We start from the raw sequence: 15,912 nt of genomic DNA on the forward strand, positions 1-15,912 counted from the left end.
GCACGGAGTGTGGGGTCTCATCTTCACTACTGAGTTTGATTTTTTCCTGCTGTATCTTTATGCACTAGTGTAAGTTTTCTACTCTATACTAATGGTAGTAGAGTGCAACAGTTCCGGTAAGCGTACCTTATCCACTTATTACTTTGATGACATCTAAGCAGATATTTGGGAAGCCCAAGGAACTTCCACACTGATTGCACCAATTTGTCGTGGATTACCACTTCTTTTTGACAACACGTCACCACTGGGACATATTCTTATGTTTACAGAGACATTTACTTTAAATTATACATGGTGTTTTTTTCTTCTTTTTTAGCGCTACAATTTATCTATATATTGGTTCACATTTTTATCACATGTTTTGTAGCAGCTTTGCCTTCTTCACCTTTTGGGTAGCGCATTAATCATCCCCTTTTTTCACCAATCTGACAATGCAGAGAATAAGGCAAGTAAAAGTTTTTTTTCCCCCTAGATCTTAATCAGCATTTAACCCTTGCAGTGCCATTTTTTGTTTTCCTGGGGTTTAGCGATGTGGGAAATGCAGCGATTCCTGTGTGTTTCCTGCACCGCATTGAAATCGCACGGTGTTCATGTGATCTGCTGTGGGTATCAATGGTAAATTACCATCACCCCAAAACTGCTCGCATTTTTTATGTGGTGGTTTTTTAAATTTTTTTTTATTAGGTGGAGGTATCTGTTGTCATGTGGCAGAAACCAACAAAACACAGCGGAAAGGCATAAAAAAACTCAGTGCTTGTGGTTTTTATGCTTTTCCATAGAACCATATGGAACCAGAACGCAACCTACTGCGGGTAAAAAGTCCCTGAAAAGCCCCGGTGTCCCTGACCCTTTCCAAAAAATGCTTGTGGTAAAACGCATGGATGGGAACGTGACTCCTAGGAAACAGATGTGAATGTCAGTTCGAAAGTCAGCTTCAGTCTTTCTAAAGCTTCTGCTGTCATTACAATAATACCCGGTGATCCTGCCATGGAGGTGCCTGCGCTAACTAAGTGACAATGCTCTTTGGGCCAGTTCACGCCACATGCAGTCCAGTGTTTTTCTGTATGAAAAATGCATGGAAAGTAGGATATATGGTTTTCAATGGCATAGTTCACATGAGTGTGGTTTTCCAGTTCCAGAAAAAAAAGTAGAACATGCTGCATTTTTTCGTCACTTAACTCTACTGTAAAACACACTGGAACACAGCGAAATGCACCAAAAACACACTGAAACACACATGTCTAAAGGGCATTCCGTCATACATGGATCCAAATTCAGCCAGTTCTCCGGGGACCCTCTGGATTTCTATCGATGAACCACCTGGTTGTACACAAGTCTATCTATCGATCTCTACAACCAGCCTGTCAGGTTTTTCCCCAATGATCGGTACCACCAGCTCTAGCTGGAAACACTGATCATTGTATGGTGACAGCGGGGTCGGCTCCTCACCATCAGAATACAATACACAGCGAGAGGGATTCCCCCAGTCACCTCGTATGTGTGGGGAATGGAGGAATCAGATCATTTTGTTCATTTGATGTATGGGCTGCCAGACACTGTTGTCACCATCAAATATTCTTAAAACTGAACTCAGGGGAAAACAGAAAATTCTCCCTTTCAGCTGCCCCCCTGTACTGCGAGGATAGGCATAGCGGAGGACCTGAATAGCGGAGGACGAAGATAGTGGAGGATGAAGATAGTGGAGGACGAAGATAGTGGAGGAGGAAGATAGGGGAGGACGAGGATAGTGGAGGACCTGGATAGTGGAGGACGAAGATAGCGGAGGACGAAGATAGTGGAGGACGAAGATAGTGGAGGACGAAGATAGCGGAGGACAGGGATAAATGAGGACGATGATAGTGGAGGACAAGGATAGTGGAGGACCTGGATAGTGGAGGACGAGGATAGTGGAGGACGAAGGTAGCGGAGGACAGGGATAACGGAGGATGAAGATAGTGGAGGACCTGGATAGTGGAGGACGAGGGTAGAGGAGGACCTGGATAGTGGACGACGAAAATAGTGGAGGACAGGGATAACGGAGGACGAAGATAGTGGAGGACCTGGATAGTGGAGGATGAGGATAGAGGAGGAACTGGGTAGTGGAGGACGAGGATAGTGGAGGACGGGGATAGTGGAGGACAAGGATAGTGGAGGATGAGGATAGTGGAGGAGGGGGATAGCGGAGGACAGGGATACCAGAGGTGGGCAGAAGACAGGGATGCTGAGCAGAGGACAGGGGTTACAGAGGTGATGTGAGAGGTGATAATATGGTTATATATAACATTGTTTTAAGGCCCTCTTATGCTGTTATGTTGGGTTGTCCCTGCCCAGTCAATCCAGTGTTGTCTTGCTGCTATCCGGCAGGGTCGGTGACATGTAGAGGATCCTCCATGCAGCCACTGAAACCCCCCGCTCTCTCCTTAAGACATTCAGTGGCTGCAGGAGGAAAATGGAGGGCATCAGCTCCTCAACATGCCGCCCCTGCCACCTCCTTATCTCTGTCCTGCTGCCCCTGTGCTGCTGTGTCCTTCCCTGGTGTTCCATGACCGTGGGGGGAACCCCAAGATGGCAGGGAGGAGGCCCATTGGGGGGCCATAATAAAGGGTCCCACAATGGAAGTAAAGGGCCCCAGATCAGTGGGAAGGGCCCCAGTCGTGGGCCAGTGGGGCCCTTCATGATTTCTTGCATCGGGGAACATTCTAGTTACGCCTCTGCCAAAACCCAAATACTTACCTGAGTCCTCACTCGATCCAGTGCTTTGCTAATCTGTATTAGCTCTCTCCCTGCATTCACAGGAAACAGAAGTAGCAGCAGGAGTCATCCATTAGGCCCACATTATGTAACACATTTTAGCAACGTATTTGTATTGCTGTCACAAACCATTCAGACCAACTCCTGTTTATCCTAGGAAGTTTTCTATTTTTTGGATGTAGTCTGACTCTCTTTATGCCATTCCCGAGAGTCCCTGTAAAGGACTACCTGCTTTCTCCTGCAATCTCCTGAAGATATTTAATCCTTTGTGTTTATGATCTACTCCTACTCTGCTTTTTTAAAAAAAATAAGCATCATGGATCTGGGTGGTTATACCTGACTGACCGATGGATTTTTTGCTTGCCAATGTGCAATTCCTCATAAAGTCAGCAGAATAGCCCAATAGTCTCAGATTCTACCCTTACTGATCGTGTGTCCCTTGAAAAACTTCAAGAGAAGGGTTTTATGGTGAGTACAGACCTCTTGTCATGAAAGGGTTAAATAAAAGAAGAAGCGATTCAAATGAAAATCTACAATTTTTAAGTGCGTTTATGAAAATATGATTATGGACCTAGAAACATTTGTTCCTTTTACAGCTTTTTTCATGTACTCTGATTCAACCAAGAGTCCTTTGGTGAAATCAATTGGCCAAAAGTGAAAATCTAGTGATCCTGTCTCCCATTCGCTGACACACTTTTGACCAAGAGATTCCAAGCCTGCCCACCACGGCAAGGTAGACTCTTCTAGGGCAGGACCTACACTAACTACACTAAGCTACCCTACTGGATGCTAGTCATCATTTTTTTAATGTTGGATGTATGTTTGTAGTAGGCCTCATCCTATAATCTGTGTGTGCAATCTACTCTCTCCTAATTTGGTTGTCTGTCTGCCCCTGGAGCACACAATGTTTACCACGGATAGGGGAATCAGACATTCCCTTTCCTTCAGCCCCTCCATATCTTACAGTGTATGGCTATCTTAAAACGGTTCTAAAGCCTTCAGTTTTTTTACCTTCATGCATTCTATGGACTAAGGTGAAGGACCTTCACTGCTGAAGCTGCCCCCCTGACCCCCCCCCCTTTCCTTATCTGAGCCCATCCGATCCGGCTTCTGCCGGTGTCTTACTCCTCACTGGACAGACTGACAGTAGCTGCTGTCAATCGAATCCGGTGGCATGGGGTGCCGGACGGGCCGAGTCCCGCTTTCTGCGTCAATGCACAGGTGCCCCCAGGGAAAGCGGCTTTCCGTGGGGGCACCCGATGAAGAGGAGGGTCCTGGAACACCAGCGGGGGTACCCAGAGAGGCTGCTCTGTGCAAAACCATTGCATAGAGCAGGTAAGTATAGATATGTTTGTTTGTTTTTTGCTTTTTTTTAAATAAACACCTTGAATAAAAAGAAAATATCTGTTATTATTATTCTTATACAGTGGAACCTCGGATTACAAGCATAATCCGTTCCAGGAGTATGCTCGTAATCCAAAGTACTCGCATATCAAAGCGAGTTTTCCCATTGAAGTCAATGGAAACTAAAATAATTTGTTCCGCATTGACTTCAATGAGATGCAATACCGCATGTGGCCAGAGGCGGTGGGCGCCGGAGAGCCTCGGAAACGGCCGAAAAGGCCCAAGCACTCTTCGGCTGACCTTCGCAAACCTCGGAAAGACTCACGAGCCTTTCCGAGGTTTGCCGAGGTCAGCCGAACTGTCCTCTGGCCTTTCCGTGCATTTCTGAATGGCGACAATCAGCGCCATTCGGCTCCGGTGCCCCCCCACCTCAGGCCAAAAGCAGTACTGCACACCGTTTTGGCCTGAATCCTGCTTGTCTAGTGAGACAACACTCGCAAACCAAGTTAGGATTTTTAGAAATACAGTGCTCATATTGCGAAACGCTCGTTAACCGCGTTACTCGCAATCCGATGTTCCACTGTATATACTTATAGATACAAATCTTTATTTATTTATTTTCAAAACATCAATTACTATAAAACTACTAGAAGCATGCTGTTTAGAGGAAAGATGTTAAATATTTTATACATTTACAAATATGCAGTTTTAATTTAAAAAATATCAAATCCTTAACATTAGGCCCTTTTCACACGGGGCGGATCCACTGGACAGGCTCCGCTAGCTCAGCAGGAGATCGCTCCGTTCATCCTCGCTGAGCCGGCGGATGACAGGTCCGTCTCTGCTCACTGTGAAGGGACGGACCTGTCAGAGCTCGGCTGTTCTCTATGGGCAGATCGGATGAAACCGCACAGCATGTCCATTTTCATCCGATCCACTGGATGGATGGCGAACGTATCGCCATCCGTCTGTTTTGAGCGGATCTTGTCGGATCGAATGGCAGGCAGGTGTCAGCGGACACATCTCCACTGTCATCTGCCTGCCCATACAAATCAATGTGTGGCCCGCTCAGATCTGCCTGAAAAAAGGTCAGGTGGATCCGAGTGGGTCAATCATGTAAAAGGGGCTTTACAGTGGTCTCTAAACTGCGACCCTTTGTTTGTCTTTATTCAGCCCTTGAGGCATTATTCCTGCCACTGACACCAATGATGGAGCACTATTCCTTCCACTGATACCAATGATGGGGCACTATTCCTTCCACTGACACCAACAATAGGGCACTATTTCTTCCACTGACACCAACAATGGGGCAAAATGCCTCCCACTGAAACCAACAATGGGGCAAAATGCCTCCCACTGACACCAACTATTTATCCCCCTAATTCCAAAGATCTGGCATTGTTTACTTCCACTGGGCACAGACTTTTTCTGGCCCTTAGAGCCCTTTGACTGGCACTTTTAACCCCCTCTAGTGGCTGAATAAAGAGCAAAGTGCCAATGCTGAGGCACTTTGCAGGCGCTTTGTTTTCAATGGACAGGGGAGGTTTAGAAGCGGTGTATACACCGCTCCTAAAGCGCCTCAAAGATGCTGATTGCAGAACTTTTTTAATGTCCTGCCAGCGCAGTGCCCCAGTGTGAAAGCACTCTGACTTTCACACTGGGACTGCAGGGGAGGCATTTTTTAGGTGCTTTACAGTCGCTATTTTTAGTGCTAAAGGGTCTGAAAAACGCCTCCGGTGTGAAAGGGGTCTAAAGGCATTATTACTTCCACTGACACCAACAATGGGGCACTATTCCTTCCACTGACACCAATGATGGGGCACTATTCCTTCCACTGACACCAGTGATGGGGCACTATTCCTTCTGCTGACACCAGTGATGGGGCACTATTCCTTCCACTGACACCAATAATGGGGCACTATTCCTTCCACTGTCTCCAATGATGGGGCACTATTCCTTCCACTGACACCAATGATGGGGCACTATTCCTTCCACTGACACCAATGATCTGGCACTATTCCTTCCACTGACACCAATGATCTGGCACTATTCCTTCCACTGTCACCAATGATGGGGCACTATTCCTTCCACTGACACCAATAATGGGGCACTATTCCTTCCACTGACACCAATGATGGGGCACTATTCCTTCCACTGACACCATTGATCTGGCACTATTCCTTCCACTGTCACCAATGATGGGGCACTATTCCTGACACTGACACCAATGATGGGGCACTATTCCTTCCACTGACACCAATGATGGGGCACTATTCCTTCCACTGACACCAGTGATGGGGCACTATTCCTTCCACTGACACCAGTGATGGGGCACTATTCCTTCCACTGACACCAATAATGGGGCACTATTCCTTCCACTGTCACCAATGATGGGGCACTATTCCTTCCACTGACACCAATGATGGGGCACTATTCCTTCCACTGACACCAGTGATGGGGCACTATTCCTTCCACTGACACCAGTGATGGGGCACTATTCCTTCCACTGACACCAATAATGGTGCACTATTCCTTCCACTGTCACCAATGATGGGGCACTATTCCTTCCATTGACACCAATAATGGGGCACTATTGATCTTTTATTAAAAGAATCAAGCAACCAATTTTATACAAAAGTAAAAAACAAAACCATAGTACAAAACTTCAACAGAAATCCAAGGAATACACATCCATGTTCAGAATATATACAATATATACATAATCCACTACCAAAACATTTTTAGAAAACTATTTACATAAAGCAGCAGAGAGGGCCTAAGAGGCACAACCCATCACCTATGTACGCAGCCATTTATCAAAAATTAATCCAAAAAAAAAAAAAATAATCTAGGGTGATAGGAGACAGACAGCCACACCCGAGAAAGAGACTCCTGGCAGTCAGGGAGGCTTGAAACCCCTCCACGCCTTCAACCAAGCCCCCCGACTCTGCTTGTCTCTCTCGAGCACCCGAATCTTCTCCACCTCATGCAAAATGTCATACACCACCACCTGAACAGGAAGGATTTTATGCCGAATGCTGACCTGACACAGTGCATTCCAAGTGAAATAACGGACTACTAGGCTAACTAAAAACAGTGTATCCAAACAAAAAACCCCACCAGTATTGAATGCTCCATACACCCACTCAGCGTAACCCAGCCTGGAGAGGAAAGGGACACCGAGGGCCCGCCCCACTTGTTTGTACACCTCTATGTTAAAAGGGCAATGAAGCAGAAAATGGTCCATAGTCTCCTCCTCACCTGCACACTCCTCCCGAGGACAGCTACGATCCATCCCACTGTGGAATTTCAAATTGCCCCTAACATAGAGCCTCCCATGGAAGCACATCCAGGCCAGATCCCTGAATTTAGGAGGTACTCTGTCCAAATTAATAAGTCTTAACCCTGCCCTCAAAACTGGGCCTGGGCAATCCCTTAAGGCCAGTGGGTCATGAAAGACTTCGCTCAAGACTCGACTCATAAGGACTTTCCTCGGAACTGATCTGAGATCTTCAGCTGACAATCGCCACTGCCGTAGTAACTTCAAGCACGGAGCGACATAGGCTGGTAGCTGACCACGATGACCCCTGAGATTCTTCACTTGGCCACCTTCTTCCTAAAGTCGTAGAAAAGGCCTAAACCAAGATCTAAATATGCCTGCCCATCCAGGAGGTTCCGCTGCAAGCATATTACCAATATTAAACTTGAGAAAAAGCAGTGAAAAGAAAAGAACTGGGTTGACCATACCTAAGCCACCCTCCCTCCTGGATAGATAGGTGACATTCCTCTTGATGGGGTTCAGTCTGTTCCCCCACAACATCTGGAAGAACACACTACTGACCCTAGCATAGAGAGACACTGGCAAGATGCAGACAAAGCTGACATACAAGAAGATCGGAATCAGGTAAGTCTTAATCAGATAAACCCTTTCCCTCATAGATAACTTCCATCTCTTCCAGCTGACCACCTTAGTATTGGCAATTTCCAGTCTGCCTTCCCAGTTTTTGAGGCCATAATCGCCAGGTCCAAATTCAATGCCTAAAATCTTAATTCTTTCCTGGGGCACTGGAAAGGTGTCCGGGAGATCAGACCCCTCACCTTCCTTTCCCATCCAGAAAACTTCACTCTTTTCCTGATTGATCTTGGAGCCTGATGCTTCAGAATACCGTGATGTCAGAGAGACCACCTCCTCTGCTTCATCCGCCCCGGTGACAATCACCGACACATCGTCCGCATAGGCAACAACCCTCAAAGGCGGCTCACCCGGGAGCCCCACTGGCACCCCACACAACATGCTGCTCTCTAGCCTCCTGATGAAGGGGTCAATTGCAAACACATAGAGCAGGGGACTCAGGGACAACCCTGGCGCACCCCGGAGCCAACCTCAAAGGACTGCCCAACCCAACCATTAACAAGAGGATAGCTCTCTGCCCCCTTATACAAGACTTTTAACCAATCGACAAAACCACCCGGCAGACTACTTACTTACTAAGGAGCAACCATAGGTACTCATGGTTAACACGATCAAAAGCCTTTGCCTGATCCAATGTCAGCAAATACTTTCCCCAGCCTGCAGCCCTGCACCGCTCCAAGGCCTCCCGGACAGCTAAAACCGCTGTGAAGGCGCACCTACCCTGGACCGAACAGTGCTGATGGCGAGAAAGCAAAGACTCTGCTACTGACAATAGGCGCCAGAAAATGATCTTTGCCAGTATCTTTCTATCGACATTAAGAAGGCTGATGGGGCGCCAATTCTCAATCATCGAAGGATCTTTACCTTTTGAAAGAAGAATCACAGCTGAGTGCCTCATGGAAGGGGGAAGTACCCCATCAGCAAGGCAACTGTTAAAAACCTCTACCAAATGTGGGGCCAGAAAAGACTTAAAAGCTTTGTAAAACTCAGCCGTCAAGCCATCCGGTCCAGGTGACTTTTTGATGGCAAGCTGTTCAGTTGCCCTTATCACCTCTTCAACTGTGATCTCCTCTGTCAAATTCATCAATGGGATATCTTCATCACTTAGACCTGGAGTAGAGTCCAAAAAGCTTTCCATCTTGTCACGGTCAAGCTCTTTCCTCCCAAGAAGGTCAGCATAAAAGGACCTCACGACCTCCAGTATCCCTGACCTGGACTTTGTCAAGGAACCTGTACTGTCCTTAAGGCCAACGACCGTTTTAACAGCTACACCTTGTTTGCAGTTCTGGTAAGGGTCAGGTGAGTGGTACTTCCCATAGTCCCTCTCCAGAACCAAAGAGGTATACCGGTCATATTGACACTTCCTGAGAAGGAGTTTCACTTCGGAGATTGCCCCAGGATCTCCTCATCTCGAGACAAGAATATCCAGCTTCCTCCGTAAACGTTGGTAGGTCATGTATTTATTAAACTGTTTTCTATTGGCTAGGCCCCTGAAGAATCCAGCGATCCTCTTTTTGGTCAGCTCCCACCACTCAGCCTTGCTGCTACAAAAGTCCAGGATGGTCACCTGTGCCTGAAAGAATTCCTCAAAGGATTGTCTAACATGTTCTTCCTTGAGTAGAGTCGAATTCAATCTCCAGATGCCCTTGCCCCTCTGAGGGGCATCTGAAGCATTCAGGACCACAGATAGCATACAGTGATCAGAGAACTCTACTGCCTGCACCACTGGGGGTGAGAAAGCAGAGGTCTCCTTAAAAAAAAAACCTATCTATTCTACTCTGACTATTACCTCGATGAAAGGTGAACCCGGTGTCATCCGGGAGGTGCTTAATGTGCACATCCACAAGACCAGCATCCCTAACCATACTATTTAAAAAAACGCTATCATATCCCAGCCTGTCCTTGAAGTCCTTCCTGTCCTTGGGCCTAGTTACTGTATTAAAGTCACCTCCAAAGACCACTTGCCGGGATGTAAAAAGAAATGGCTTGATCCTTGTAAAAAGGCATTTCCTGTCCCACTTTGTGTGCGGCCCATAGACATTAATTAGGCGCAGGTCCTGCCCTCCCACAAGGACGTTATTGCGTGGAATGCGCTCTAAGATTTCTAGGAGCTGCCCTATCGGACTGCTCAAAGGCTAAAGAAATGGTATGTTTAATCCATCTAGCTATAGAAGCCTTGGATGCCTGTTGGCCCTTCCTTTGGCTAGAAAAATTAACTAAAAGATGGCTGGACCTTCTGAATTCCTTAACCCTTTCTAGGTAGGATAATAAACAGCGTCTGACGTCCAGACAATGAAAAGAAACTTCCTCTTCACTCTTGGGGTTACTACAAAAGGAAGGCAGCACTACTTCTTGAGTCCTATGGAACCTTGATGCTACCTTAGGGAGGTACAGGGGGTCCTGCCTAAGTATAACCCTGTCCTCGAATAAAGTAAAAAATGGTTCTTTAATAGAGAAAGCCTGAATGTCACCTACTCTCCTAGCTGAGGTGATTGCTAGTAAAAAGGCCAACTTGAAGGTCAGGATCCTAAGGGGGATCTGATCTATCGGTTCAAATGGGGCCCTTGTTAACACATCTAGTACTAAGGTAAGGTCCCAAGGAGGACACCTAGATATTTGAACAGGGGACAACCTCTCTCTGACCAAGAGAAATCTCTTGATCAGGGGGTGTAATGCCAAACGTTTCTCGAGGAAACAGGACAAGGCTGAGACCTGCGCCTTAAGGGTCTTGGTTGCCAAGCCTAGATCTGCTCCATCCTGGAGAAATTCTAAAATAGCAGGGATCTCTCTTTGTGAAGTCCCTCTCTCCTGACACCAGCGAGAGAAAATCGCCCAGGTCTTGGCGTAAATACGCCTTGTGATTGGCTTTCTACTAAGGAGCAGTGTATCCACTACTCTGTCCGATAGTCCCTTCTCCCGCAGGTTCTGCCTTTCAAGAGCCAGGCCGTCAGCTTGAAGAAGCTGGGGTCTGGGTGGTGGACTGGACCCTGAAGAAGAAGGTCGCCCCGGACAGGGAGGTGAAGTGGTGGGGCTATGGACCAACCCTGCAGGGTTGGAAACCAGGCTCTCTTGGGCCACCAAGGGGCTATCAGAATCAATTTGCTTTCCGAGAGGAACAGTTTTTGAAGAACCCTCGGAATTAACCCCAGAGGGGGAAAGGCATAGGCCAGTCGGAAATCCCAGACTTGTGCCAACGCATCTATCCCCTCTGAGCCTCTCACTCGAGCAAGGGAAAAGAATCTCCTTACCCTTCTGCTTTTTCTGCGGGCAAAGAGATCTATTTATGGAACGCCGAACTGCTGACTTATCAGGGAAAAGACCTTTGGATTCAGTTCCCATTCCCCCTGCAGAATCGGCTGCCGACTGAGGTAGTCTGCCTTTACATTCAACGTCCCCTTTATGTGGATTGCGGAGATGGAAAGAATCCGACTCTCCGCCCAGGACAGAATCTCCGCTGATAGGGATAGGAGTGGTGTGGATCTGGTACCCCCCTGATGATTCAGAAACGCTACTGCTGTGGCATTGTCTGACAAGACCTGCACCTCCTGGCCCCTGATCCTTCCCTCGAAAGCCTTTAGTGATTCTCCTATGGCCAACAGCTCCCGAAAGTTGGAGGAGGCCCCTCTTTGTTCTGAATCCCAGGACCCTTGAGCTATTAGATCCTCCAGGTGGGCTCCCCACCCCCAGGAACTTGCGTCTGTAGTTATCTTGAGAGGCTGAAGTTGGCTCCAAAGGAGGCCCCCCTGAAGCCTCTGAGGAAGAAGCCACCAGTGAAGGGAGTTCTTTACTTCGACTGGAATGGCAATCTCTGTCCAGAGAGTCTCTTCTCCTGTCCCAAGAGGATAGGAGGAAGTGCTGAAGTGCTAGAGTGTAGCTGTGCCCAAGGAACTGCTGGGATAGATGCTATCATCAGACCCAGTACTCTCATGATACCTCTGTAGGAGATGGTCCTTGCCTGTAACAGTGACGTGACTGCTGATATGAGGCCCTCTACCTTGCCCTGAGGAAGAACTAAGTTTTGTTCTGAGGAGTCCACCAGGAAACCTAGATACAACTTTGTCTGAGCAGGAGTCAGCGAGGACTTTTCCCTGCTGACGATCCATCCCGGGTTTCTAAGGTCTCCATTACTCTGGATAGATCCAGAAGTAGTTGATCCCGACTCAGACTGTAAATCAAAATGTCGTCTAGGTAGTGAATCAATGCCACTCCCTGCAGGTGCAGGAAAGCCACCACCTCTGCCATGACCCTCGTGAAGACTCTCGGACTGGATGCCAGTCCAAAGGGGAGGGCCGTGAACTGCCAGTGCTGCACTCCCTCTGGAGAGGCAATCGCGAACCTCAGGAAGATTTGATGGTCCTGAAATATGGGGACATGAAGGTAGGCATTCTTTAAATCTAAGGTCACCATAAACACGTCTTTGAGGAGATGTCTCCTGAGAGAATAAACTCTCCATGCGGAACTTCTTGTAACGAAGAAAAACATTGAGGTTCCTTAGATTCATAATAAGACGATACCTTCCTGAGGGCTTTGGTACCACAAAAATGTGGGAACAAATCCCCCAGCCTTGCTGGCCCACTGGGACAGGTATTATGACCTCCTGACTGGACAGTTCTCTTATGTTCTGAAGGATTCCTGCCGCTTTGCAGGGATCCCTGGGAAGGTAGGTCAAGAGAAACTTGGGTGGAGGAGGGGAGAGGAACTCTAATCTGTAACCCTCTCTTATAATTTGAAGAACATGGGGGCTCTGAGTGACCCTTTCCCACTGAGAGGCAAAGTGGGAAAGACTTCCCCCTACCGGAAAGTCATTTAGGGGCCTTGTCATCTGACTTCTGGCTGGAAAAGAGAACGCCTGACTTTTGCTTGTCTTTTCCAGCGCCCCAACGTCTATTTGGGGAGATCTTTTTCTCTGGGAAGCGGTTCTTTGCCTGGGGGCCACGAAAAAACCGCCCCCTCTCTCTCCTAGGCTTGGTAGGAAATGTCTTCCCTTTTTCGGTAGATCTGGCCAGGGCCTGATCCAGGCCAGTACCAAAAAGGAGAGTCCCTTCAAAAGGGAGACCACATAGATGGGTCTTGGATGAGCTATCCTCATCCCAAGTCTTAACCCAGAGGGCTCGCCTGGCTGAGTTTAGTAAAGCACTTGATTTGGCAGTTGTACGTACTGTCTCCACCACAGCATCCGCTAAGTATGCGACAGCATTCCCTATGACCTCCAGAGAATCCAGGACTTCCTTGGATTTGGAGGTTCGGGATACATGGTCCATCAATTTACAGACCCACATGTCCGCATTCCTTGCGATGCAGGCTGAGGCCAACGCGGGGCTCATAGCTGCAGCGTTAGCTTCCCAGGCCGTACGTAAAATGGTTTCAGCCCTTCGATCCATTTGTTCCTTTAAATTACCGGTATCTTCAACGGAAAGATCAGACTTCTTAGAAACCTGTGCTAAGGAGGCGTCTAGTCTAGGAGTCTTCAAAATTTTTTCCTCATTCTCCTCAGAGAAGGGGCATCTACGCTTCCACGTTTTATATTTCAGGAGCCTCCTTTCTGGTTCTTTCCATTCCCTTAAGATGACTTCTTTGAGGGCAGAATGCACCGGGAGAACCCTGGCCTGAGGCTTAATTAAGCCTCTATACATCTTATTCTGAGCAGACACCTGCGCAGCAGGCTCCTGAATCTCTTCTGAGGCATAAATAGCCTTCAGAAGATCTTCCATGTCGTCAGCAGAAAATATATGCCTGCTAGACCTGGAATCCTCCCTCCCATCCTCCTCTTGGCTGTCTACCACCCCTTCATCCGAAAACCCCTGATTAGGGGCTTCTGACTCGCACTCCTCCTCTGAATCCTGAGGGAGTGGATACTTCAGAGCATCCGCCCGGTATCTAGACCCCCTAGAGGAGGCGGAGCCCTCCTGGGAGGAGGCGTCCTTACTAGAATGAGCCTCTGAATCCCTAGGCTTAAGGGTGGATTGAAAAGACTTTAAAGTAGACAACATCTCAGTCTGCACAGTGAGGAACTCCTTCATAATCTGAGATGTCTCTTTCCCTGTCAACTTCTGTATGCACTTAAAACAGAAGGGCTTTGAGTGGTCTGGGGTTAATCTGTCATTACAGTTCCCACATCTCTTAGAGCAGGTGGAGGATTTCACGGGACGGCTGGCAACCTCACAGGCAATAGCATCATCCCCTGAAAAAAACACACAGGCATAACACTGTGAGACTCGGAGGAGAAGCGTTGGGGTACCCTCCCCATCTAAACCTCCGGAGGCTGGTCAGACTCACCCCCTGTGGTCTCTTCTGTGGCTGCAGACCCTGCAGGTCTCTCCTTCTCATGTTCCATACTGTCCTCTGAATCCTGAGGGAGTCTTTTAAAGGAACGTAGAGGAGACGTGGGCGCCTGTACCCTCTGGCTTTTATATTCTTCTGAGTCTTGCAGCATCGCGCCGCCGCCGCCATTTTGCCGAAGCCGGGAAATGGCTCGGCACACCTGACTGCTGAGGTCACTTCCTCTTCTCTAGAGGAGGAAGTGATGTCATTCCCTGAGCTTCCGAAAAATGGCGCCAAGCGCTCTCAGGACGCTGAGCTGTACCCAGCAAGGGAAGTACCGCGCGACCTCAGCGAACGGCTGGCTGCTTGGCGGCCAGATTATTTGGATGGGTGCTCCACAGCCCAGGTGAGGAAAAACCCCTAGACAGCCACTTAGAAGGAACACCAAAAACACCCTTATCTGCATGGCCACCGCACAGGGCAGGGAAGGTGACAGGAAGGTTGGCCCCTGAAGTTCTGGGTACACCCAGGGTCCTTCAGCATCCAGGGGGGCTCTTCTATGGACCCATGTATGGTCATCCGCCCAGGGTCCAACTTCTGCTGCCCCCCCTGAGAAAGGAATTGGGAAGCCCCCCAGGAAGGATGGAAACATCCGGCCGGACCCAGCGGCTTCCCAGGCATTTGGTCCGGCTCCCAGGGGGATACCACCAGCCCCAGGCTTTTGGTCACAGAAAAATAACAAACGGTTTTGCTGTGGGGAAACACAATCAAAAACTGAGGAGCATCAGGAGGAGCCTTTAACCTCTTGATTGATTGTGTTTCCTGTCAGGTGGACCAGTCATCTCTCAGGGTGCCGTCCTGGAAGACGACTTGAGAGATATTGAATATAGCATACACATGCTATATTATAGACATTTTATAAACATGTAATATCTGTACTGTGTTTCACTTCTTACCCCCCAGAGTAAAAGGAAAAGTGAAAAACCCCATAGTAAGGAGCCCTAGAGAGATGTAGACAGATTCAGCTTCACACACATCTGGACACAGCAGATGACCTCGGGAGATATAGCCGCCACGGCCTGTTATACAGATGTGCCTGTTTACCTTGTTTTTATGTAAGTTGCCAATTGGCTGTTTAATAAATCCATTATTTTACTGCTACACTTAGTCTGGCGCCCCCTGTGTTTATTTCTTGCCAGAACTATTGTTTGAAGCTTTCTTGCATCTGACTACACTTGCAAGTCTAAAGCTGGCTACACATTATACAATATTCTTGTACAATGTTCCTTTAGATTTACCAAAACCATATAATTAGGGATGAGCCGAATACCCTCCTGTTCGGTTCGCAGCAGAACATGGAGGTTCCTTTTTTCAGGAGCAGTGATTTTTTTTAATGCTTGTAAAGTGAAACAATAAATATGAAATATTCCTTTAAATATCATGCCTGGGGGTGTCTATAGTATGCCTGCAAAGTGGCGCATTTTTCCCGTGTTTAGAACAGTACCACAGCAAAATGACATTTCTAAAGGAAAAATTGTCATTTAAAACTGATCGCGGCTATAATGAATTGTCGGGTCTCGGCAATATAGATAAAACTCATTGAAAAAAAGAGCATGGGATCCCCCTCCAGTCCATTACCAGGC

This window comes from Aquarana catesbeiana, linkage group LG02 (assembly GCF_042186555.1).
Source record: "Aquarana catesbeiana isolate 2022-GZ linkage group LG02, ASM4218655v1, whole genome shotgun sequence".
Lineage (NCBI taxonomy): Eukaryota > Metazoa > Chordata > Amphibia > Anura > Ranidae > Aquarana > Aquarana catesbeiana.